This window comes from Heterodontus francisci, chromosome 18, assembly GCF_036365525.1.
Source record: "Heterodontus francisci isolate sHetFra1 chromosome 18, sHetFra1.hap1, whole genome shotgun sequence".
Lineage (NCBI taxonomy): Eukaryota > Metazoa > Chordata > Chondrichthyes > Heterodontiformes > Heterodontidae > Heterodontus > Heterodontus francisci.
Genome location: NC_090388.1, coordinates 74,630,006 through 74,657,761, shown reverse-complemented (window position 1 = coordinate 74,657,761; position 27,756 = coordinate 74,630,006). Strand labels below are relative to the sequence as shown.

The window sequence follows — 27,756 nt, the reverse complement described above, 5'->3', positions numbered from 1 at the left end:
CTAACAAAAATCTGTTAATCTAGTGATGTCAGCTGTGGCTCATTAGGTAGCTCTCTTGCCTCTGAATCTGAAGGTTGTGGGTTCAAGTCCTACAGTGGAGACTTGAGCCCAAAGTCTAGGCTGACACTCCAGAACAGTCCTGAGAGAATGCTGCCATGCTGGTGGTGCTACTTTTTGGATGAGATGCTAAATCAAGACCCTGTCTGCCTTCTCAGGTGGATGCAAAGATCCCATGGCACTATTTCGAAGAAGGGTTAGGGGAGTTATGCCCGGTGTCCTGACCAATATTTATCCCTCCATCAACATCACTAGAAACAGATTATCTAGTCATTATCTCATTTCTGTTTGTGGGACCTTGCTGTGAGTAAATTGCCTGCCATGTTTCCTACATTACAACAGTGATTACATTTCATATGTACCTCATTGTCTGTAAAGCGCTTTGGAACGTCCTGAGATTGTGAAAGACGTGAGAGAAATGTACGCCCTTTTTCTTCATCTTGAAAGCTCCAATTATCTCAAAATCCACAGACTTTTGGAGGAGGGAGAGAGTGCACAGTTGTCTGCTTACCAATCGGTCAGTGCTTAATCATGGCAAAGTTAAACTCATTCATATTTACATCTGCCCTTTCTCTGTCAGAATGATATCAGAGTCATAGCATTCTGCATCATTGTGGAACTCGCTCATAACATCCTCATGGCCAATGTCTTCTTTCCCAAATGGGAGGAGGTGGCGGGGGGGGGGGGGGGGGGGGGATGGCGGAGGGAAGGTGGTGAAGGTCCTTGATACTAGGATCATATTAAATACAAATTAAATTCAGAAACAGCTGTCCAGTTAAAATGAAAACAAAATGCTATTGTTGAAAATCCCAAATTAAAACTGAAAATGCTGCAAATACAGTGGGTCAGTATACTGTCTAAAAGGAAAAGAGACAGTTCAACCCTTCAGCTAGAACCATTCACCAGGATTGGCCATTTTTCCGAGTGATGGAAATCCACTGTGTCTTAACCCATTGAAGACAACACCACACAAGATGGGACCTTGGAATCAAACCCCTCGAGTTCAGCTAATGTTTAAAATCAGAAGTGTGAATGATCAGCATAAGGGAACTAGACACATTTGCATGAAATTCCGTTACCTGTTATTTAGTAGGAGACAATAGCCTGTTAATTATCAACAGGTTTCCAGCTGCATTTAAACAGCAGACGGAAAACTTTGATATGAACGTGTGAGGTGTTTGTACCTTAATCACTGCAATTTCAATGTTTAAGCAATCATTGTATTCAACAGGTGGTTTTTTTGCCAATAACGTTCATTCTACATTGATATATTCTGACCAGCTGGAAATTGCTTTCAGTAGCTTGATCTGCAGTGAATTATGAATTGCTCATCATTAAAGAACAGCTGCATGCCATATTATCCCTGTTAAAATTTTCAAGATCTACAATTAAAAAATCTTTTGCACTAACCTCGAGCAATTTTCTCGAGTCTCATTTTACTAGATCTGTGTAATTCTGCTGCAGCTAATTATCCCTCATTTTCTCTTAATAAATTACAGAATTTGGAGACTATGTTGAGTGGTGGTGTTGGTGATAGGCTAGACACTGGTCTTTCACTTCTGGGATTGATGGCATGAAAGTCTCTTCTGTCCGCCGGCTGTAAGTGTTCAATGCAAATTGAGTTTGGGGCAATCGTAACACAGTTTCTAGTGAACATGATCCAGACAGCACAAAACAGCTCTTAATTCTGGACTAATTAGCAACTAAATTGGCAATCTCACTCACAGAGGCCGAAGACTGTGGGAAATATAAAAATGTTGTACAGGTGCAGTGTGGCGATGATGTTCTGTAGCTGAGGGCTGGGGCATGTTATTTGGACAGAGTGAGCTTCATACTGTATCTGGCCTGGGAATGCTTGATATTGGCACTGCTACTAACATTGCTCATTGAATGCAAAATTTACTCACAACAAATAGCAAGCATTGAAAGGGATTAATCAAATAATTGAGTCAAACAACTTCTGCCCTTGTTATTTTAGTTGCTGGCAGAAAATAACCTGTTTTATCTTTGGAGAGATAAACAGAGTTGACGTTTCGAGTCAGATATGACTTCTTCAGAGTATTTCCAGCACTTTCTGTTCTTCCAGCATCTGCAGTATTAATTAACCTGTTTTATCTACTTGGCTATTGAAAGCCTGTTAAATGAGGTTAGTATAAAATGCCACAATTTATCTCCCTAATCTATCCTGCAAGCACTGCTACTATCTCTGTGTGATGCACATTGAAAGAACAGTCCAGTGTCTTCTCCTTCGTCTAAAAAATAGACACTTGCATTTATATATAGCGCCTTGCAGGACCTTGGGATGTCCCAAAGCATTTTACAGCCTGTGAAGTAGCTTTGAAGACTAGTCACTGTTGTAATGTAGGGAACACAGCAGCATATTTGTGTACAGCAAGCTCCCACAAACAGCATTGCAATAATAGCCAGGTAATCAGTTTTTTAGTGAGGCTTGTTGAAGAATAAATACTATCCAGGACAATCTCTCCCTCGAAATAATGCAGTGGGATCTTTTATGTGCACCTGAGCAGAAAGGCAGGGTGGGGGGTGGGGGTCTCAGTGTAACCTCTCATCCAAAAGATGGTATCTCTGACAGTGCAGCACTCCCTCAGTAATGGAAGTGTCAGCTTAGATTTTGTGCTTAAGACCTGGAGTGGGCTTTGAACCCACATGATCGTCTAACTCATAGACAAGAGTACTACCTGCTGAGCCACAGTTGACATTGCTATCGTAGATCATTTCTGCATTAACAATTACACTGTGCTGCATGAATTACATGACTTTAGATGAGTATGTACATGGTTTACCTGATGTGCCACTCAGCTGTAAAAGCCCAAGTTCCATTCTGCAGTGTGCATTGAATTAACTGAACTCAGCCAGTCCGACAGTTGTGGTGCTCTGGTTGATAGCAGTGCTGCTCGGCTATGGGCTGCGAATGGTGACTTGGTGACTGAGGCTGGAAAGTGGACATGGATAGATGGATGGATGGATGCTGGGTGAAAACGAAGGTCAGAATGCCCAAAAAGATCGTCTGTGATTTCAGGAAGAGAAACATTTTCTCCCACCTTTGTTGTGTGTCCATAGTAATGAACAATTGCCAGTGTTTTCTAATATTTTATACACTACCCTCATTCATGAAAGTAGCTTTTTCATAGTTGCAGTTTTTTGTTTTAAAACTCTCTATTCATTTCTCTTCCCTTCTGCTCCTGAAGAGGTTGTTTCCTTGCTGGGGCAAGATGCCATAGACACCAAATGCTCTGCAGTTCTCCAACTTCTACCTCTGGCTGATGTCAACTATGTCCGCATAGGTGAGGGATTGAAGCTGGTATCCTGCTGGTCTGTAGGGCTTAGCCAGACACTCACTGCCTGAACCAGCAGATGCGTTAGGGAGCTGGAAGTGGAGCTCCCCTGGCTTTGTTTTCTACGTTCCCATATTCTCTCAAAGCGACCGGTTGTGGTAACAAAAAGATTCCAGTCTTGTGCCCAGTGTGTGGACAACTGAAAGGAGAACAGTGCCCTTTGTAGTAACCTGAGTGGGACTCTGAGGTTTTTTATGTTTTTTGTTTGACTGAAGAGCAGAACTAATTCTGTGCAAGATGTGAGCAGAAGCACTGTGAAGCCTATCAGATCTCTGACTGGAAAACTGGAGAGGTTTTAATGATGTTATCAGTCTGTGGGAAATCATAAACAACATGACTAAGAGAAAAAGAGGAGAAAGCATTTGCATTTATATAGCATCTTTGTTGATCTCAGGATGTTGCAAAGCACTATACAGCCAATGAAGTGCTTTTGAAGTGTAGTCACTATTGTATACTATTGCTTAAATCAAGGCTATTTGCCTTTGAGTGTTAATATTTCCAAGGATGTTTCCTTAGAACTGCAGCTGGAATCAAATTTTCGATGAAATAAAGCTGGCTTGCCCAAAACAATAATAGCCACTCTGCCCTCAAAAAATGGTCACCCAAAGTTGCTGGTATTTTACCATTGCAGTAATCATTATCTTGTCCTTGCTACGCAGGTTTTCCATTCAACCTTCTTTTGTGTACTTTTAAATGGGGAAATTGATTTGTGTGGCTTAAAATTCCATGGCAATTCCTGCAGATTTCTACACTGAGCGCATATACTTTGACTTGCAGCCCAAGTCCAGCTAAAATGTCCTCGGGCAAAGGTTTCCTTTCTGCGTTATGTGTAACGAAATTGTAAATCTAATTATGGAACAGCATGTTCACCGTTTCAGTACACGTAAAAGACACAGTAAATCTTCCTCCTTCCCCTGGGGCCATGAAAAAAGTGATGGGCTGTGAGGGGATCTGAATAATAACAAATTATTTGTGGCAGCAAATTACTGGCTCTATCTCTGTGTTTAAAAGTGATGAGCCGAAGGCGCCCCCAGTCACCCCTCGATTCATCTTTTTCGAATTCGACTGGCAGCTTCTGCAGATGTAAATCTGATCACAAGATGTTCATGGATTCGGGAGAACATTAAACCCATCTAGAAAGACCATATTGTTCCCTCCCCCCTCCCCCCCCCCAGCCGAATTGCAGTGTCACATTGTCTATCACACGATTCCAGGGTCTCCACCTCTACTGCTCTTATATTAAAATCTAATCAATGTATTGCTTACTTTCTGCATGAAGGACTTCTTCCCATCGTTCCTAAATTTGCAATTTACTAGCTTTGACCCGTGTCCCTTTGACCTTCTCTCACAATTTAATTGGAAGTAACATTCCAGATTTGCCTTCTTTCATTTCCTTCACTATCTTACATACCTCTGTAAGGTCACCTCCTTTCCAGGAGAAACCCAAGTTTCTCTCGTCTTTCACCTCATAGCTCATCTCCACACTGCTTCTCGCACTTGTGTCCCTTGTGTCTGGACAACCACAGCTTAACACAATACTTAAGGTGCCATCTGACCAGAGCCCTTTGATCATAACTTCCTGTTGTATTTGACTCTTTTGGCTGTGTAGTTCATCATTCTGTTGTTGGTTACCGCTTTGTGTTGGTTGAACATGTTGAGTGTCGGAATATAATAAAGCAGGCGACAAAAAAGGCTGTTCTACCCTTGTTCTACTGACCGTGAAGATTGACCTTAGCAAACATTCCTTTATCAACATCCCCCTAAATACTTTCCCAAAGACCATTGGACCATAAACACTCAATGTTAGCTTATGTGGGTTGTCTGATGCTCACCAAGGTGAAGGATTTTAGTGGGACAGAATGAAACACTTCCATTTCACTAACCAGGCCGGCTTTTATTGCCCATCCCTAATTGCCCCATGAGAAGGTGGTGGTGAGCTGCCAATCTTGAACCACTGCAGTTCATGTGGGGTAGGTATACCCACAGTGCTGTTAGGAAGGGAGTTCCAGAATTTTGAACCTGTATGTTCTATGGTGTTTTACACCTTTTGACATGTGGTCACTGTTGTAATGTAGGGTACATGGCAGCCAATTTGCGCACAGCAAGGTCCCACAAATAACATTGAGGTAATGACCCAATGATGTTGATTGGGGGATAAATATTGGGTAGGACACCAGGAAGAACTCCCCTGCTCTGAGATGACATGTCAGTGCCTAACCCGCTGTGTTACCCAATTCCCCTCATTTGTATTTTGTAAGTAAAATTATGGAAATCACCTGGATTAGGGGAGGGTAGCTCCAGAAAAATGACAAGATGGTCACTGTAGTACTTACGGTTGTTCATCAAATTTGCTGTTTCTGATCTTCATTTTCACAAGGTCATGCAACAATTCATCTTTGATAAGATTTTCATGTTCTGCAAGTGTCACGGTATTCAACAGAAGTATAGTTTATAGTTTGAATCGCAAACTGGAGAACTCTCATTGCCGAGCTCTTGAGGCTGAAATCCATTCACCTCATATAACCAAGCTGAACTGTTGGTGGATCTTCCCTTCTTTGTACTTGGATTTAATGAAGAATAATGTACTTGTTCTTGCTAAGACCATTCTGCCTCACTGAAAAGCCCAACAAGTGTAGACAGCAGTGGTGCTCAAACAGAAGTCCCATACACACAAAATAGCAAGTATATTGTACCCAGTTGGCACAGCAGCTTATTAGGGCAATCATAGTGAATAATACACTGCAAGCCTTATTAGAATGCTCACATTGATACAAGCAGTTCTTTTTTGTCCTTTACAGTAATTTTGAACTCCCCAGAATGCCAGAAAAAGAACAACATATATATAGTGCCTTTAACAAAAGTCACCCCAAAGCACTTCAGAGGCATCACTAAAACATGACCACCAAGCAAGAGATATTAGGAGGGGTAATCAAAAGCTTGGCCAAAGAGTTAGGTTTTAAGGAGAGGGAGTTGGAGCAGCAGCAGGAATTCCATAGTGAGGGGCCTGGTTGGTTGGAGGCCCAGACATCAATGATGAGTAGAAGGGGAGAGAAGATTAAGAGGCCAGTCGGAGGAATAGAGGAGTTTGGATAAAGTGGTTTTAGGGCTGGAGGAGATTACAGAGTTGGTGTCATGAAGGGATTTAAACACAAGGATGAGAATTCAAAATTGGAGGCATTGGGGGACTGAGAATCAGTGTATATCAGTGAAAGCATATGTGGTGAGCGAGCAGGACTAGGATAAGGGCAGCAGAGTTTTGGATTAGAAAGATAAAAGAAAGACTTGCATTTATATAGCACTTTTCAAAGCGTGTCTCAAAGTGCTTTTCAGCCAATGAAGTACTTTTGAAGTGTAGTCACTGTTGTAATTTAGGAAACACACCAGCCAATTTGAACATAGCAAACTCCCATAAACAGCAATGTGATAATGACCACATAATCTGGTTTTGTGATGTTGATCGAGGAATAAATATTAGCCAGAACACCTGGTCTTCTTCAAAATATTGCCATCTGAGAAGACAAACAGGGCTTTGATTTAACATTTTATCCGAAAGACAGCACCTCCAACAGTGCAGCACTCTCTCAGTACAGCTGAAGGTTCCTGTGGATGGAAGATGCGAGGTCAGGCAGGACAGCATTGGAAATGTTGGGCTGGATTTTAAGTGACAAAAATAATAGCAGCACGCACATGTGGGCTGCACACCGCTGAGCCGCTGCGATCTACCGTGTGGCGGCTCATTTAAATACCCGGCTTGGCCCGCCACCTCCCCCACCCAATCACATGGCCTGTCCAACGCCAGCAATGGCGTCAGCTGCCTGTGTGCAGGCATTGGCGCCATTTTTAAAGGGCAGCCCTGCCGGTTAATTTAAATTTTTAAAGGGGTCCCACCCCCCCCCGCCCACAATGTACCGAATAAAATTTTAATGCTCCCCATTTCCCACCCCCCAATAACAATAACATTAAGTATCTGCCCTCTCCACCACCCCCCCCACCCCAAAAACATTTACCTTACAAATATGGCCTGCTCCTACCCCAAGACTGTACAAAGTTCACAGTTCACACCTTCCCACCATCCCCTACACTGATGACGATAATTTGACCCCATTTCCCCCCAACAATTCTAGGCTCCACCCCCTACTTCACCACCAGTGTCCCGCCTGCTTTCCCAGATGGAGAATTGAAGGTGTGAGAGTAGTGGCTGCTGCTCTGAAGATTGCTGCTGGCCCAGAAGATGCCAGGTAAGTGTATTGTAATGTATTCATTAACATATTTAACTGTAGGTCCCGTTGCCCAGCAGCAAGGGGGAGGGCTGCCATGGAGCCTCGCCACCGCTGGGAGGATCAGGCCCAGCACTCCTGGCGTCGGGCTCCGTGGTGGGCCGCTGCCGAAACAATCTTCCGGCCTGCCCTGCCACGGAACCCGATGTTGGGAGCCCTGTAAAATCCAGCCTGTTGAATGTGCCGATGACAAAGGCAGGAATGTAGAGTTCAACAGCAGCTAGGTAGAATGCAGAGGCATTTAAACTGTGGTAGCTTTGAACAATTTATAATACTTGTGTAGTGTCCCATCACTGTAATACTTCAGAGTGACCCTGACTATTGTTAGGTTGGTAACCATGCCTTGTCAACAGAATCCAACAAGCATTGGCTGATGCAAATGTTGGTCTGGCTACCAGGATAGTTCCCGACTGTTCAGATAATGCCATGGGATCATTACCTTACTCACATGAGTTTTTTTCTGCAAGGGTAACCGTTCGTCACCTTTCTTGCAGGACACCTATAGGGGTAAAGGTGGTGCGATACCAGTTATGTTGCCAGACATTTGCACTCTGGGTGGCACCATCCTATTGTAACCTCATCACTCTGTATTTGCTGATGGTATAATGGGTAAATGCAGTGGTGCTGACCCATACAAATCAGGAAGGTACCAGGTTCAATCCCAGATGTTTGTCGAGTTGACCAATTTTTGTTGGCCTGCAGGGAGATAACTGTCTTTTATGTGACAAGTTAAGAAAAGAAATGAATTACCTAGATTCCTGACCACTGTGCACTCCTACTGCCTGAATTGTACAATTAAGGCTCGATAAGGCCATGGTCAGTGCCACAACTCTATCCTTTTCTATACTAGCTGTCTAACCTGACAAATTATGTGGTCAATTTTTGAACAAATCAAACCAATGGATCTCCCCATCCACTTCAGTATATCCTTGGCCACCATGCCGTGGGGATTGAGTGCCTGACTAACTTAAATTTTGTTTGGGGTCAGGTATGAGGTATACACTGAAGAAATTACATTTATATGGCACCTTCATCATGAGAGTATGTCCCAAAGAGCTTCAAAGCTATGTAAGTACTTCTGAAGTATAGGCACTGATCTAATATAGGAAACAATTTGAGCACCGCAAGGTCCCACAACCCATAATAAGATAACTGACCATATAATCTGTTTCGGATGGTGTTGGTTGAGCGATAAATGTTGGCCAGGACACCGGGGAGAACTCCCATCATCTTCTGTTAGTATCATGGAATCTTTCATGTCCATTTAAAGGCAGGCTGGGCCTTGGTTTAATATCTCATCTGAAAAAGAGAACCTCTGATCGTGCAACACCCCCCTCAGTACGGCACTGAAGTGTCAGCTGAGATTACATACTCAAGTCTCTGGAGTGGGGCTTGAACCCACAAGCTGACAAGGCAAGAATGCTACCTCCTGAGCACAACTAGCACTGAACCAGTGAAACTGCTCACGGTGAGTAGGAGGATACAATCTGTTATTTGCATCTATCTAGCATCCTATTGGAGTTGCCCGTGCTGTTCCTGTACATAGCATTGTCTGCTGTCTGACACTACTGCTGTATTGTGCCACTAGTCACCCCAGTTGCCATTAGCCTATTACACAGCACCTTAAATATTGTTCCCCATGTACTGCCTTGCTCTCAGCAATATCAACTCACCTGTCGAGTAAAATATTAAAACCTTATTTGAAGAATACTAAAATGATTGAAGAAATCTTATTCAGGAAAACATTAAGATCTCAACTCATTTAATTACATCTAGTTAAATATTGAAACATTTTGGGAAAAGTGGGAAAAAAAATCAATGTTTAAACAATTCAAAGAAACCAACCCGGAGCAGTCATGACTCCAGAGGCTTGATATCATGCATAGAAATATTTTTAATGTGGAAAATAAGGCAAATCCATTATATATAAAGTTAAAAGCAATGGCGAGAGGAGGTTAGTAGAATATGTTCTCCATGCAGAGAGGCTGTAATGTCTCTCAGGTAAATATAAAAGAACCCATGATACTATTTGAAGACAGGAGTCTTCCCGGAATCAATATTTATCCCTCAGCTGGCGCCTAACATTGCAGTTGTGGGATCTTACTGTGCATACATTGGCTGCCACATTTCCAACATTGCAACAGTAACTATTTTATTGGTAGTGCTTTGAGATGTTCCAAGGTCATGAAAGGTGCTACACATATGCAAGGTTGTCTTTTATGTTTGGATCTAAAGCTCCATTTAGAATCAGCATTATTACTGCACAGAAAGAAGCCATTCAGCTCATCAAGTCTGTGCGGGCTCTCCATAGAGCAGTCCAGCTCGTCCCATTCCCCATCCCTGTATTCCTACAAGTTTATTTCCTTCAAGAGTCCATCCAATTTCCTTTTGAAATCATTGATCATCTCTCGAGTTGTTAGAGCTGGTGACTGGGGGCAGGACACCCAATGACTGCTCACTTTACAATGGGAAAACCCGATTGTGGGGACACCAAGAGACATGACCAGAAATGAGTGACAACAGTTCACATTTTAACAGGGCAAAACACTATAGACAATGTTTTCTGTCTCTTAAAATGGAGTATATGATATCCATGGTATATATGTCACAACATTTATGCATTTATATAGCACCTTTAATATAATAAAATGTCGCAAGCTGCTTCACAGCAGCTTTATCAAATACAATTGAACACTGAGCCACTTAAGGAGATATGAAGGCAGATGACCAAAAGCTTGGTCAGACGTAGGTTTTAAGGAGCATCTTAAAAGAGGAAAGAGAGAGGGAGAGATTTAGGGAGGGAATTCCAGAGCTTGGAGCCTCAGCAATTGAAGGAATAGCTGTCAATGGTGGAGCGATTAAAATCGAGGATGCCCAAGAGGTCAGAATTAGATGAGATGAGATCTCAGAGGTTTGTGTGGCTGGAGGAGATTACAGAGCTAGCGTGGGGCGAAGTGATGGAGGGATTTGAAAACTGGACTAATAATCCAGGGAACATCAGTTAAAATCCCACCATCATTGTTTGAAAATTTGAATTGAGCTTTTCTTCAAAAATCTGGATATAAAAAGCTTGTACCAGTATATTCGATTGTTGTAAAAAAAAAACTAGTTCACAAATGTTTTTAGGGAAGGAAATCCTACATCTTTACCTGGTCTGGTGTGACTCCAGCCTCACACCAATGTAGTTGGCTTGTTAGGCCACATAAGAGGTCAATCAGTTGTCATAGAGATGGTCAATAAATGCAGGCCTTGCCAGCGATGCCCACAGCCCAAAGATGAACAAAAAATGTTTTCAGTATATACTGAATTTCATGTGGATGTTGTTTTCTGCCCAAGGGGCTGATGATACATGTTAAGTTATAGCCCAATATCAGTCGCTCTCTTCAATAGATGGTAAGTTTGGAGAAACAAAGAGAAATCTCATTCATTATCGACTGTCGCTGCTGCTGCCTGTATCCATTCTGTATGGTTCGAATGACCTCTGGCACTGCAGAGAGATGCTGAATTTCATGTGTGAATGATGACTTTGTTTCCCATTGTAGCAGTTGTGAAACCTTGTTATACTGCACTCCCGTCAACCATTTCAGTATATTTTATATCTGGGATCGCTTGAATATTGATTCCAAATCTTTCATTTCTACTTCTTTTTGAATATTATCTTCCAAACCATGCTGTTGGACAATCCAATTAAGACGCTTCGCATATCTTTCCTGCAACAGTGGCTAAACGTCAGTCGTCCTTCGCTGTGAAACCTGAACAAAGTACTCTAGATGGGATCTGCTGAAGACTGTATATAATATGGTAGAGTTATGCCGGACTAAAATGACTTACAAGGACTACGTTCATATTCAGTTAGGATCAGCTACTCCCAAGCTAGGAAGAATAATTTATATTAGAGGCCAGACAACTACTTCTAGTTTTGTGAGGCGGTGCGAGGTGCTATCAAGTTAATGATATAGTCCAGCAGAAGAGGGTGGAAAATAAGAACAGTTTAATCAGGTGTGGGTGCAAAAGGAGACACTACTGTTTGATCCTGAATGATAAAATGAAATCGGAGCTTGTGCCCATTGGATAACTGATGAAGAGAAGTCTGGTCAGACACAAGAAATTTGAGTCTGTTACAGTGATTGCTTTTCCCAGCTGGTACTCCTCTTAAAGTGGCAGAGACATAATGAGATAATTGACACACAGACTCCCAGCTCAGGAGTGACAGAGACAGCATGATTGGTTAGAAATTTCTCCTGATGAATTTGATTTACTTAGAAGCTGAAATGAGTGTTAAACTGTGGTGACAGCTACATAATATCACTAATGAAATCCAGAGCTCTACCTGATGATGCTTTTTCTTCCCCCTGCAGAATGACAAGTGATAAATTGAAGTGGTGATATGAATTACAAAGGATAGCACTAATCAGTCTCATCCTGTGCTGCTTCAGAATGCGAATGTCTGTTGAATCTTACACATGGGAGATTGTCCAAATTAAACAAAAACGTGAATTATGTCACATGAATAGAGAATAGCACACTAGAATCCATTGATTATAGAAAGTATCTCACGAGGGAAATGAAACTTACAACCTGCCTGTGATTGCAGTTTCATTTCTTCAATATGACTAACAAAGGAATATATAGATCTTTCAGTTCCTGCGCTTACTGTAGTAGGCAGATAGCTGTCTGTATTGTAATGTGATGTTGGTTGAACTTTTAAAAGGGAAGATTATTCCGGGGTTCTGACCAGGGATTGTGCAGCTTGATCTCTGAGGGTTGTAGAGGGGGAGTTTATTGGCTGGTGCTTTATGCCTTGGGATGAACTGCCTCTCAAAATATGTTTCTGCTCTTTTTTTTGTTTGGTAATGAAGCATGCTGTAGAGACAGGAAGTAAACTTAAAGTCTATACAACATATAGAAGATGAAGTAATGATAAAATTGAGGTGTTTAAGAGGATTTGATAGAGCATAGGATATTGCAGCCCTTCGAGCTTGTGCCTGCTCTTTTGAAGAGCAATCCAGTTAGTGTCACTCCCCTGCTCTTTCTCCACATCGCTGCAATGTTTTCTCCTTCAAGTATTTATCCAATTCCCTTTGAAAGGCCACTACTGAATCTGTATCCAGCACTTTATCAGGTGTATTGCATTCCAAATCCTAATCGCTCATTGCATAAAAAAATCTTTTTCTCATATTGGTTCTTGTGCCGATCACCTTAAATCTTTGTCCTCTCATTATCGATTCTTCAGCCATTGGAGACAGTTTTTCCTTATTTGCTGTATATAAACCATTCAGGATTTAAATACCTCTATCAAATCTCCTCTTAGCGTCTCTGCTCGAAGGACATCTACCCCAGTTTCTCCAGTCTATTCACAAAACAGTAATCTCTCATTCCTGTAACTGTTCTAGTAAATCTCTTTTGTACCCTCTCCAAAGTTTTCACATTCCTCCGAAAGTGCAGTGCCCAGGAATGAATGCAGCCGTCCAGCCGGGGCTGATCTAGTGTTTTCTATAGGTTTCGCATAACGTCCTGGATTTTGTATTCTATGCCTCTATTTATGAAGCCCAGGATTCCTTTTGATTTATTAATTGCTCTGCTAATCTGCCTGACCACACCTACCCCCCCCCCCCCCCCCTCACAGTCTCTCTGTCTTGCACCCCCTTTAACATTGTATCATTTAGCTTATATTGTTGTTCCTACCAAGGTATATCATTTCACAATTTCCCATTCCATCACCCTGTTTGTGTCCTCTTGATGTTTATTATGATTTTCCTCACTGTTTACTACACTTCCAAGTTTTGTGTCATCTGCAGATTTCAAAATTCTGCCCTGTACCCCCAAGTCTGAAATATTAATCGATATCGGAAGCAGCAGTGCCTCTTGTACTGAGCCTTGGGGATTGCCACTATAGACCTTTCGTCAGTCTGAAAATCAGCCATTCACCACAAATCTCTCTCTTCTCTCCCTTAGTCAACTTTATATCCATGCCCCTACTGCTCCTTTTATCCCATGGGATTCAATTTTGTTAACAAGCCTATTACATGGTACTTTATCAAACAACTGTTGAAAGTCCATATATAAAACGTGAACTGCACTGCCTTCATTCACCCTCTCTGTTACCTCATCAAAAAATGAAGTTCGTTGAATATGATTTGCTCTTAATAAATCTGTAGTAAATAAACAGAAACTATTTCCTCTGGTGGGGGGAGTCTAGAACAAGGGGGCATAACCTTAAAATTAGAGCTAGACCATTCGGGAGTGACGTCAGGAAGCATTCATTCACAGAAAGGGTAGTGGAAATCTGGAACTTGCTCCCCCAAAAAGTTGAGTTTAAATCAATTGAAAATTGCAGAACTGAGATTGACAGATTTTTGTTAGATAAGGGTATCTGGGGATATGGAACCAAGGCAGGTAAATGGAGTTAATATAGAGATCAGCCATGATTCAATGGAATAGTAGAATAGGCTCACTGGGCTGAATGGCCTACTCCTGTTTCTATGGAAAACTACTGTTGGTGCCATTGATTAGAGCTGCTATTTCCCTACATTACAACAGTGACTATACTTCAAAAACACTTTAGTGGCTCTATTGCGCTTTGATCATCCAGAGGTTGTGAAAGGTACTATCTAAATATAAGTTCTTTCTTAGTAGGCCATTGCATATTACTTGTCTGATATTATTCTGTCTTTTTATTTTAATTGGTTTAACACCTCTGCTAAAATAGCAAGCAGGGAGTATCAGGCAAGAACGATAACTGTGCAATGATTTCGCCAATAGTAGTTTATATTTTCCTGAGCCAGAAATGGGAATAATTCTAAACACAATTCTTAAAGGGTTTGAGGTTTGAAATGATGCAGAAGTTCGATGTGTAAGTGCAAAGCAGATTGGTGGGATGGAGGTTTTTTGGATTTCACTCATTGCACTGAGCTCCCTGGAGTAGTTGTTAGAAGAAGCTGGAATCTCCAGTGGTTGGAGGGGATTAGTAAAGCTTGGAAGAGAATGTGTTCCAGCCAGCTCTCGCAGGTCTAGCTCAGAGAAGCTTTAGCAGACGGATTGGAAAGAGATTTCTGACCCCTCTCTATGCCAAGTTACAGTTGGTTAACGTTTGATAGAGATGGGTGAATGTGGAAGCGAATAGAAGAAATGGACCTTTGAAAACAGTTGATAAATTGAGCTGAAGTCACTCTTGGGCCAACAATGTGATAAATCTAGATAAGAGGTAAAGATACGATCATATACCACAATAATGGCTCACCAGCCAGGTATTTCTAACAGTGAGGGAGTTCAGGACAGAGTGATATATTAGATAAGGGTTCCTCCTGCTTTGAAAAGAACCTAAATCCTCTTGGCAAGCATCTGTTTTGCTGTGAAGCTTTCACTGCTTGCCAGACTTTCTCACATTTCTGGGTGACTCAATTGAGCCCTATTTCCTAATCGTGCAAAAGATGTGACTAAAGTTCAGTCCCACCTGGGGAGCCCTAAAGAACAGCAAAGCTGCGAAATATGAGAGCTGCATCACAATTGACTGGAAAAGCTGCATGAAAGGAATGAGAAAAAAAACAAGTAAGTAAGCAAGTAAGGGCCTTGGCAAGGCTGAAGCTTTCTTCCTATCTGATCCATCAAGGGTAGAAACAAAACAAAGCTGAGGGAAGAGGGGAACAGACACAAAGGCGACAATACAGAGCAAGGCATCTGTGCTGAACCTTCTTTGGCAAAAAAAGGGGAATAGATTGGAAATTTAGGTGAATGGGATTCAATGCGTGTAAGCATCAGGATGCTATTGGAAAAGTCATACTGACCAATAACCTAATCAGTTGTTTATTTCTGTTCTGATATTCTTCGAGCAATAGTAGGTTTTGGTGATAAAAGGAAAATAAAGGATAAACAGATAATTTGACGTACAGCCCCAGATGCACTGAGATAGAAATACCTCATTTGTTTATTGGGTGAAGTTTTATACACTGATTAAGGAAATTCTTGAACACACAATTTCCCGTCTTGCAAGAGCTGACCACAGTACAGTCAAGTAGTCTTACTGTGCAGGGAGACACCTGGAAAATGGGCAGTTGGGTGAGCTATAAAAGTGCCTGTGGAACCTTCCTGAGAAAGAATTCAGCTCCTTCAGGGCAAGTGAGGATAAAGTTGTTGGGGAAATGGGTGAAATAAAAAGTGCTGGAACAATTCTAAAGTTGGATTTCCTTCCAATAACTGAACAGAGACTGACAGAGCACAACACGCCGGTTTAATGTGAGGTTGGTAATGTATCCTACATGTCTACTGATCTATTTCAGGAGAATCCACCACCTTGGTAAGCTGACTTCTAATGTTGTAGGCTTATCTCACAACTAAACTGCTCCATTACCTGATCTGGTGATCCATGAGGGCAAGAGGAGATCATCCAGCATCAGATGTTTGGCTCTTGCTTTTTTGGCTGCGTTTCATGCAAACAACCTTTCTTAAAAAACGTATATATATATTTAAACTTTCCTCCATGCTTTTTCTTGCACCATTCTCCCCTTGATCAAAACCTAACTCACGCGCTCACTCACGTGCATCTCATCTTGTGCCCTCCTCCCCTGAAAAGTTGCCATATGAACGACCTTGGGCATTTTACAGTTGGCCAGTTACACTTCACTGGATTTGCCAACAGTTGTGACCTTAAAAGGACAGGGCAAGTTAGCAGGTGCACATCGCAACCATGCTGCGGACTCCAGACTGCCTTTGAGCAATGCCACAGGAGATCCTGTTAACTCAAGCTAAGTAGTGCACGTTGTCCATTTAGATAAATTGCCACTTCCGGAGCAATCTGAACCCTTGGAAGGGATATGGCGGATTAAAGTGACTTCATTATATACCATGCGCCACTTCCCTCATTAATCTGGGTAAGTTAAGTTCTTTGCTGTTGAATAATCAGTATATCAATCATTCAAGTGGTGGTTGATGCCCACATGATGTTTAATTTAAAACCTAACTTACACAGACAGGAAATTGAATTCTCTACCATCCTTATAATTTAGAAAAGAGTTCTGTAATCTAGTCATCTAACCCAAAGTGAATTATTGTAATGTGGTTGGAATGGATATCAGACATTGTAGAACCATAATGCTGACTCATCATTGTCATTGTAAATGTCTGTATACAGATGGCTGTATTAACTCTTCACCCAACAGCACATTTTCAACACATTTTACTATACTGACGCTTGATTATTGTAACACTCTGTGCAAAGGTAGTTCCTCTGATCAGACAAAATTGTTTATAAATATAGGATGAGATGCGAAACTGAAGCCCTGCCTGCTCCCTCGGCTGGATGTAGAAGATTGCATGATGCTATTGAAAGGGTGATGCAGTGGTTAGCACCGCAGCCTCATAGCTCCAGTGACCCAGGTTCGGTTCTGGGTACTGCTTGTGTGGAGTTTGCATGCTCTCCCTGTGACTGTGTGGGTTTCCGCTGGGTGCTCCAGTTTCCTCCCACGGCCAAAGACTTGCTGGTTGATAGGTAAATTGGCCATTGTAAATTGCCCCGAGTGTAGGTAGGTGGTAGGAGAATGGTGAGGATGTGGTAGGGAATATGAGATTAATGTAGGATTAGTCCAAATGGGTGGTTGTTGGTCGGCACAGACTCGGTGGGCCGAAGGGCCTCTTTCAGTGCTGTATCTCTCTATGACTCTAAGAGCAGGGGAGTTCTGCCTGGTTTCCTGGCTGATGTTTATCCCTCAACCAAAGAACAGTACAGCACAGGAACAGGCCATTCGGCCCTCCAAGCCTGCGCCGATCTTGATGCCTGCTTAAACTAACACCTTCTGCACTTCCGGGGCTCATATTCCCTTCCTATTCGTGTATTTGTCAAGATGTCTCTTAAACGTCACTATCGTATCTGCTTCCACCACCTCCCCTGGCAGCAAGTTCCAGGCACTCACCACCCTCTGTGTAAAAAAAAAAAAACTTGCCTCGCACATCCCCTCTAAACTTTGCCCCTCGCACCTTAAACCTATGTCCCCTAGTAACTGACTCTTCCACCCTGGGAAAAAGCTTCTGACTATCCACTCTGTCCATGCCGCTCTTAACTCTGTAAACCTCTATCATGTCGCCCCTCCACCTCCGTCGTTCCAGTGAAAACAATCCGAGTTTTTCCAACCTCTCCTCATAGCTAATGCCCTCCAGACCAGGTAAACCTCCTCTGTACCCTCTCCAAAGCCTCCACGTCCTTCTGGTAGTGTGGCGACCAGAATTGCACGCAATATTCTAAGTGTGGCCTAACTAAGGTTCTGTACAGCTGCAGCATGACTTGCCAATTTTTATACTCTATGCCCCGACCAATGAAGGCAAGCATGCCGTATGCCTTCTTGACTACCTTATCCACCTGCGTTGCCACTTTCAGTGACCTGTGGACCTGTACGCCCAGATCTCTCTGCCTGCAATACTCATAAGGGTTCTGCCATTTACTGTATACCTCCCACCTGCATTAGACCTTCCAAAATGCATTACCTCACATTTGTCTGGATTAAACTCCATCTGCCATTTCTCCGCCCAAGTCTCCAACCAATCTATATCCTGCTGTATCCTCTGACAATCCTCATCATTATCCGCAACTCCACCAACCTTTGTGTCGTCCGCAAACTTACTAATCAGACCAGCTACATTTTCCTCCAAATCATTTATATATACTACAAACAGCAAAGGTCCCAGCACTGATCCCTGCGGAACACCACTAGTCACATTCCTCCATTCAGAAAAACACCCTTCCACTGCTACCCTCTGTCTTCTATGACCGAGCCAGTTCTGTATCCATCTTGCCAGCTCACCTCTGATCCCGTGTGACTTCACCTTTTGTACCAGTCTACCATGCGGGACCTTGTCAAAGGCTTTACTAAAGTCCAACATTACTTTTAAAAAAAAATATTCTGGTCATTTATTGCTTTGATGTTTATGGGATCTTGCTGTGTGCAAATTGGCTGCCACATTTCCTATATGTCCTGAAGTTGTGTAATGCACTATATAAATGGATATTACTTTCTCCTTGCATTTCTGTAATATATTGTGAAAGACCAGATGGAAATATTTGCTTTTTTTTCACCCTTTCCTCTCCATTCCTCACCTGAAGGTATCATCCCTCAACACTTGCTGGGAAATGTTGTGGTTCCAGCAACTCTCCAGAAGCTCTCCACAATGGCCAGGGCCAATATTTGGCAATACTGGTGATTTTTTTTTTCAATATTCATTCTCTGTATATAGGCTTTGCTGGGAAGGTCACCATTTATTACCCATCCCTAGATGCCCCTGAGCCGCCACCTTAAACCATTTCAGCCCATGTGATGTAGGTGCTGTTGGGGAAGGAGTTCTCGATTGTTCCTTAGCGATGATGAAGGAACAGTAATATATGTCTGAGTCAAGATGGTATGTGACTTGGAGAAGAATCTGGAGGTGATGGTGTAGATGTCAGCAGTAACATGTTAAGCAGATTGATGCTTTGATTGCCGTAGTTCCTGACTGATAGTCTAGATCTGCAGCTGAGGGTACTTGGCAATGTACTTTAAGTATTTGGCTCATTTATGTTTAGATATATAAGCTCTCTGTTATGCTCAGTAAAACTTCTGTGTAGGTAAATTGCTGGTCATTGTACCTGGCTGAATGCAAAAAGGTGAGGCTTTGAATGAGAATAAAAGAACCAATTTGAAGGGACAAAAGGTGCTATTTTGAATGGCCTGTTATGGTTCTAAAGGGAGTTTTGAGAATTTTCATCAAGTGTTTAAAAATGAATGGCTCTGTATGCTTTGAGCACTTCCAAAAAAATCTTTTGAGATTTACAAATCTTCCATGGATAGTTGGGTCATGGTCCTGTTAAGATTAACCATAGAAAAATTACGGCACAGAAGGAGGCCATTTAGCCCATCATGTCTGCGCCAGCTGAAAAAACTAGCCACTCAGTCGAATCCCATCTTCCAACATCTGGTCCGTAGCCTTGCAGGTTAAGCACTTCAGGTGCATGTCCAGGTACCTTTTAAATGAGTTGAGTGTTTCTGCCTCCACCATCATTCCTGGCAGTGAATTCTAGACATCTACCATCCTCTGGGTGAAAAAGGTTTTCCTCATGACCCCTCTAATCTTTCTACCAATCACCTTAAATCTGTGCCCCCTGGTAATTGACCTCTCCGCTGGGAAAAACAGGTCCTTCCTGTCTCCTCTATCTAAGCCCTTCATAATTTTGTACACTTCAATTAAGTCACCCCTCAGCCTCCTCTGTTGTAAGGAAAACAACCCTAGCCGATCCAATCTTTCCTCATAGCTGCAACTTTCAAGCTCTGGCATCATTCTGATAAATCACCTCTGTACTCTCTCCAGAGTAATTATGTCCTTCCTGTAATGTGTTGACCAGAACTGTACAAAATACTCCAACTGTGGCCTAACCAGCGTTTTATACAGTTCCAGCATTACATTCCTGCTTTTGTATTCTATACCTCGGCCAATAAAGGAAAGCATTCTCCACTCAGTCTGAAAGCATGACCCCAAGCTTCTGGTTGCTTACCATTCCAATGCACCCCCCTGCTCTCATGCCCACCTATCTGCCCTGGGCTTGCTGCAGTGTTCCAGTGAACATCAATGCAAGCTCGATGAACAGCATCTCATTAACCGATTAGGCACGCTACAGGCGACTAGACTGAACATTGAGTTCAATAATTTCAGAGCATGACGGGGCCCCCCTTTTTCTTTTTTCTTTTTCTTTTTTCTTTTTCTTTTATTTTATTTTTCATTATTCATTTCTTTTAACCATGTGTCTGCCCACTGTTTTTCATGTTTATGCTTTTGGCCAGGGCTGTTCATTTTTCTGTCAATTAACACCCACTTTGCACTAACGCTTTGTTTTTCAGCACATCATTAACGTACCGTTTGCCTTTTGCTCCATGACCACCTTGTCAGTTATTCTCTGTGACCCTGTCTTATCAACACTTTCCCTTTTGTTATCTCTTACCTCACCCCCACTTTATTTGCTTAAAACCCATTACATTTCTAACCTTTGCCGGTTCTGATGAAAGGCCACTGACCTGAAACATTAACTCTGCTTCTCTCTCCACAAATGCTGCCAGACCTGCTGAGTATTTCTAGCATTTCTTGTTTTTATGAAAGGAAAGCGTTCCATATGCCTTCTTCACCACTCTATCTACCTGTCCTGCCACTTTCAGGGACCTCTGGACATGCACTCCAAGGTTGTTTGTTTATTTTTATTTTATTTATTTATTTAGAGATACAGCACTGAAACAGGCCCTTCGGCCCACCGGGTCTGTGCCGACCATCAACCACCCATTTATACTAATCCTACATTAATCCCATAATCCTACCAAATCCCCACCTTCCCTATATTCCCCTACCACCTACCTATACTAGGGGCAATTTATAATGGCCAATTTACCTATCAACCTGCAAGTCTTTGGCTGTGGGAGGAACCCGGAGCACCCGGCGAAAACCCACGCGGTCACAGGGAGAACTTGCAAACTCCACACAGGCAGTACCCAGAATTGAACCCGCGTCGCTGGAGCTGTGAGGCTGCAGTGCTAACCACTGTGCCGCCCTCTCACTTCTTCTACCCCTCTCAATATCCTCCTGTTTATTGTGTATTCCCTCGCTTTGTTTGCCCTCCCCAAGAGTACTTGACATGTAAGCACACAGGTGCTTTGACAGTTGCCTCCTGTCAGGCAGATTTAGATTACTAACAGATGGGGTCAGGGCTTAACAGCCACAGGAGGCAACCAGCAGATGGCTAGCAGTCTTTAGTTGCTTGGATGGGCAGCCATGGGCTTTTGAACAGAGAGATCCACCATTGACATGCTCTTCTCCCTTCGCCAGCTACAGGAGCAATGCCGCAAACAACAGATGCCCCTCTACGTTGCTTTCATAGATCTCGCTAAAGCCTTTGACCTCGTCAGCAGACGTGGTCTCTTCAGACCACTAGCAAACATCGGATGTCCACCAAAGCCACTAAGTATCATCATCTCATTCCATGACAATATGAAAGGCACAATTCTGCATAGCGGTGCCTCATCAGACCCCTTTCCTATCCTGAGTGGTGTGAAACAGAGCTGTGTTCTCGCACCTACACTGTTTGGGATTTTCTTCTCCCTGCTGCTCTCACATGCATTCAAGTCTTCAGGAGAAGGAATTTTCCTCCACACAAGATCAGATGGCAGGTTGTTCAACCTTGCCCATCTTAGAGCAAAGACCAAAGTACGGAAGGTCCTGATCAGGGCACTCCTCTTTGCTGACGATGCTGCATTAACATCCCACACAGAAGAGTGTCTGCAGAGACTCATTGACAGATTGTGGCTGCCTGCAACGAGTTTGGCCTAACCATCAGCCTCAAGAAAACGAACATCATGGGACAGGACGTCAGAAATGCTCCTTCCATCAAAATCAGCGACCATGCTCTGGAAGTGGTTCAAGAGTTCACCTACCTAGGCTCAACTATCACCAGTAACCTGTCTCTCGATGCAGAAATCAACAAGCACATGGGAAAGGAGTCCGCTGCTATGTCCAGACTGGCCAAGAGAGTGTGGGAAAAAGGCGCACTGACACGGAACGCAAAAGTCCGAGTGTATCAAGACTGTGTCCTCAGTATCTTGCTCTATGGCAGCGAGGTCTGGACAACATATGTCAGCCAAGAGCGACGTCTCACTTGTTCCATCTTTGCTACCTCCAGAGAATCCTTAGCACAGGTGGCAGGACCGTATCTCCAACGCAGAAGTCCTCGAGGCAGCCAACACCCCAAGCATTTACACCCTACTGAGCCAGCGGTGCTTGAGATGGCTTGGCCATGTGAGCTGCATGGAAGATGGCAGAATTCCCCAAGGATGCATTGTACAGCGAGCTCGTCACTGGTATCAGACCCACCGGCCGTCCATGTCTCCACTTTAAAGACGTCTGCAAACACGCCATGCAGTCCTGTGACATTGACCACAAGTTGTGGGAGTTAGTTGCCAGTGATCGCCAGAGCTGGCGGACAGCCATAAAGGCGGGGCTAAAGAGTGGCGAGTCGAAGAGACTTAGCTGTTGGCAGGAAAAAAGACAGAAGCACAAAGGGAGAGCCAACTGTGTAACAGCTCCAACAACCAATTTTATCTGCAGCGCCTGTGGAAGAGTCTGTCACTCTAGAATTGGCCTTTATAGCCACTCCAGGTACTGCTCCACAAACCACTGACCACCTCTAGGCGCTTTGTCTCTCCATCGTCTCTCGAGACAAGGAGGCCAAAGAAAGAGAGAAAGGATGGGCAGCCGTGAACTAGTGCCCCCTCTCCGCCGACTGTCTCAGTCTTCCTTAGCTGGTAGGTGAGAGTGAATGAATCAGTGGATGGGGTCACCTGGGGTGATGCCCTAGCTCCAGGAAAGTCTCTCAATTGCGCATTGGTTTTGATATTTGTCCTTCATCTTTTTAACCCTATGGAAATTTGTGGGACAAAGATACGTCTTTTCACAACTAGTTGTGCAGTTTGCCTTGTATGTGTTCGCAACCTTCTTTTATTTCTATATTTTCTATGACTCAATGAGGAAAGCTGATGGATACTGAGAAATGATAGGGCGATGGGACAGGGACTGTAAGGTAATTAATTGGCTGTAAAGCGCTTTGGGACATGCTGGGGTCGTGAAAGACGCTCTAAAAATGCAAGATCTTGTAAAATAGTTAGCTCCAATCAAAGAGCTACCACAAGTACAATGGGCTGAATGGCCTCCTTCCATGCTCTGGTTTCCATGATTCTATCCAATCTAACATATAATCAGTGCCACTCTGAACTTGGCTTTTTCTTCCTTGCACGTCTGTTGCGTTGAAATCCAGGCAGACTACATCACCTCTACATACACTAACTACCCCATTATTTCTTTGGCCCTCACAAACATGGAAGTTCCTCAAACTTCTCTCCAGTTGTAATCTAAACTGGTTTTATTGTCCAAAGAATTTTTGCCCATCGCCATAACATTTTCTTTTTCTTATGCTGTTGAGCGAGAAAGAGAAAGGAATGTTAGCACTTTGAAATTCGACAGTGAAATTAATGAGAAGAGTGAAAATGAAAAATGGTGGTAGGGTGGGTGTGGTGAGCCAAAAAGAGATTGACCAAGATTGGGCTCAAATCTGGTATCTTTGCAGTGGGTCATAGTCATTTCCAGCACAGAAGGAGTCCATGCCAGCTCTCCATGGAGCAATCCAGTCAGTCCCACTCCCCCGCTCAATCGCCACATCCCTGCATGTTTATTTCCTTCAAGTGGTCATCCAATTTCCTTTTGAAATCGTTGATTGACTTTGCCTCTTCCACCCTCATGGGCAGCGAGTTCCAGATCACCCACTGCGTAAAAAAAGTTCTTTCTCACATTCCCCCTGTATCTCTTGCCCAAAACGTTCAATCTGTGTCCCCTAGTCCTTGTACCATCAGCTAACAGGAGCAGCTTTTCCTTGTCTAACTTACCTAAACCTGTTATAATCTTGTACACCTCTGTTAAATCTCCCCTCAATCTCCTTTGCTCCAAGAAGAACACCACCAGCTTTTCCAACTTAACCTTGGAGCTAAAATTCCCCATCCCTGGAAACATTCTGGTAAATCTCCTCTGCACCCACTCAAGCACCCTCGCATCCTTCCTAAAATGGGGTGACCAGAACTGGATGCAATACTCCAGCTGGGGCCTAACCAGAGCTTTCTAAAGGTTCAGCATAACTTCCCTGCTTTTGTACTGAATGCCTCTATTTATGAAGCCCAAGATCCTATATGCTTTGTTAACTACTCTCAGTGCGTCCTGCCACCTTCAAAGATTGATGCACATGCACCCAGGTCCCTCTGTTCATGCACATTCTTTAGAACTGTACCATTTAGTCTATATTTCCTCTCCCTATCCATTCTGCCAAAATGCATCACCTCACACTTGTCTGTAGTAAATTCCTTCTGCCACCTGTCTGCCCATTCTGCTAGCCTATCTATGTCCTGTTGCAGGCAGTTCATATCATCATCACTGTTTGCCACACCTCCAAGTGTAGTGTCATTGGCACATTTTGAGATTCTGCTCTGTATTTCAAGATCCAAATCATTTATTTGTAGCAAAAAAAGCAGTGGTGCCAGCACTGACCCTTGGGGAACACCACTGTCTAGCATCCTCCAATCTGAAAAACAACCATTTACTACAACTCCTTTTCTGTCTTTAAGCCAATTTCTTTTTGGACATTGGATCTTCCTATTCCATAAGCATCAATTTTGTTAACCAGCCTTTTAGGTGATACTTTATCAAACGCTTTCTTGAAATCCATATAAGCAACATCCACTGCATTCCCTTCATCAACCTTCTCTGTTACTTCATGAAAAAATTCAATGAGATTAGTCAAGTATGATCTGCCTTTTACACATCCATGCTGGATTTCCTTAATTAACTCAAATCTCTCCAAGTGTGTGTTGATTTCCCCCCCCTGATTGTTTCTAAAACCTTACTCACCACTGATGTTAAACTAACTGGCCTGTAGTTGCTGGAACTGTCTTTACATCCTTTCTTGAATAAGTCACCAGGTGACTTATCTATTTGAAGTTTAGCCAGCCTTTTCAGTACCTCCCCCCTCTCAATTTTTAACCTATCCATTGCCTATACTCTCTCTGCTTCTACTGATATTTTGTCAGATTCCTCTTTCTTAGTAAACACTGATACAAAGTACTCAATTGTATTAGCCTTGCCCTGCGCATCTAAGCATATATTACTCTTAACTCCTAATAGGCCTCACTCCTCCTTTTACTACTTGCTTATTATTTACATGCTGGTAGAAGATTTTTGGGTTCCCTTTTATGTTGACTGCCATTCTATTCTCATATTCTCTCTTTGCCAGTCTTAGTTTCCTCTTCACCTTCCCTCCTAACTTATTGTATTTGGCCTGGTTCTCACTTGAAGAATTCGCCTGTTGTGCGTCATATACACTCTTCTTTTTGTTTCACCATGATCTCTATCTACCCAGGATCCCTGTTTTTGGTTCCCCTACCTTTTGCCCTTGTTGGAATGTACCTATCCTGTACCTGAAGTGTTTGTTCCTTAAAAATAACCTATTGTTCTGATACAGCTTTTCCTGTCAGTCTTTGGATTCATTTTACCCTGGCTAGCTCCCTTCTCATCGCGTTGAAATTAGCCCTCTTCCAATGTAGGCGTTCTACCTTATATTGTTCCTTGCTTTTATGCACTACTCGTCTAAACCTTATGATACAATGATCACTCTTACCCAAGTGCTCCCTGACAGACACTTGGTCCATTTGGCCCACCTCATTCCCCAGTACCAGATCCAGCAATACCTCCTTTCTAGTTGAGTTGAGAACATACTGATCAAAGAAGTTCTCCTGTACACATTTCAGAAACTTCTTCCCCTTGCTCCTAATATTATCCCAATCAAAATTAGTATAATTAAAGTCCCCCAATATCACCACTCTATTGTCCTTGTACATCTCTAATTTCCCTGCAGAATAGCTCCTCTATCTCTCACTATTTGGAGGCCTAAAGAAAACCCCTAGTCATGTGATCATACCCTTTTTGCCTCTCAGCACTAACCAAATGGGTTCTGTTCTTGCTCCCTCAAGCACATTCTCCCTTTCCAACACTACAATGTCTTCCCTAATGAGTACTGCCACCCCCACCTCCCTTTTTTCCTTCCCGATCTTTTCTGAACACTTTATGTCCTTGTATATTAAGCACCCAGTCCTCACCCTTTTTAAGCCATGTTTTTGTTATTGCCACTACATCATATTCCCATTCTGCTATTTGTGCTTGTAGCTCACCAACCTTATTCACCACACTTTGTGCATTTACACACATGCATTGTAATCCTGTCTTTGCATTCCTCGTATTCCTTCTCAGTCCACTCCCATCTAATTCAGAGCTACTCCCCTCTCCAGTACTGTCCAATACTCACATTATGCACCTTACTCTTATTTTCTTCTTCTATATGCTGGTCCCCACCCCCTGCCAATTTAGTTTAAACCCTCCCAACCATGCTAGTGAACCTCCCCTCAAGGACATTAGTCCCAGTCCTGCTGTGGTGTAACCCGTCCCTTTTGTATTGGTGCCTTCTGCCCCAGTTGGGCCGAATAGCCTGTTTCTGTGCTGTTGGCTCTATCTCAAACCGTTAGATCAAAAGGTCCACCACACCGCAGTCTCCTCAGGGAAAATAGCAACAGACGATAAATACCAACCTTGCCAGCAATGCCCACATCTTAAAAATGAAAAAAAGGGCACAGGCTGAGAGGAGTTTTGTAAAATTAACTGAGGTGTAGAGTCACTAAAAGCAGGAATAAATAATGTTACGGCATAAACCCAGGAAGCATGAGCTCCTGCTGATATAAAGTTAAAGGATTGTCTAGGATTGTTCCAAGACAGTAACCATGCATAGAATACTGTTTGGGTGGGGGAGGGGTGTGTGTGGGTAATGCTTCCTGTACATTTAATAATATTTACGATTACTTTAAAACCATCTGCTTTTGGGAGAATGGAGGAGGAGAGGGAACAGCAAAAATCGTACAATTAGGAATGACCCTTGGCTCAAGATCTATTACAGCTCTTGGTTACTTTTCCAAATGACATTTGCCTATTCTCATGTGAGTCATCAATAATGTGCCTAATTCAATTGCTGCTACTGATCCATCTGTTATTTTCAATGGATGTTACTAATCTTTGAGGCATCCACCGCAGCTTCGCTTTGTGCATTGGTAAATCAGTGGAAAGGTTATGACCAGATTGGCTGTATCCACAAAATAGACTTGGTGGAACGTGGGGTGGGGGGAGTGGAGTAGGGTATTTGTGGAGACGGTAGGGGTAATGGAAATTTTACTTGCCGCTGGTTTCCCCTATGCTATTTAGCAGCGGTATGAAACCGCAGTGATTTCGAGCAGCGGGCCTTATCAACATGAGGTGAAATCAACCAGGGCTCTTGCTCCTCATTGCCTGTCCTTGAATGGACTGGGCTGCAATGCTCTCCGTGGTCGAGGAAGCTGCTAACACCCTGGAGATCTCCCATGCATAATACTAAGTGGAACTGATTTGGCAGCAATAGGACACGGCCTTGGGAGTGAGATTAGGCCTGGATT

At 43.0% G+C, this 27,756-nt stretch overlaps 1 protein-coding gene across 10 annotated transcripts in view; it reads left to right on the top strand.

Annotated features, from left to right (window-relative positions):
• The window catches only part of nrcama (neuronal cell adhesion molecule a), a 475,148-nt gene that overhangs the window by 217,818 nt on the left and 229,574 nt on the right, over positions 1 to 27,756 (top strand). The gene's annotated exons all lie outside the window — the stretch shown is intronic.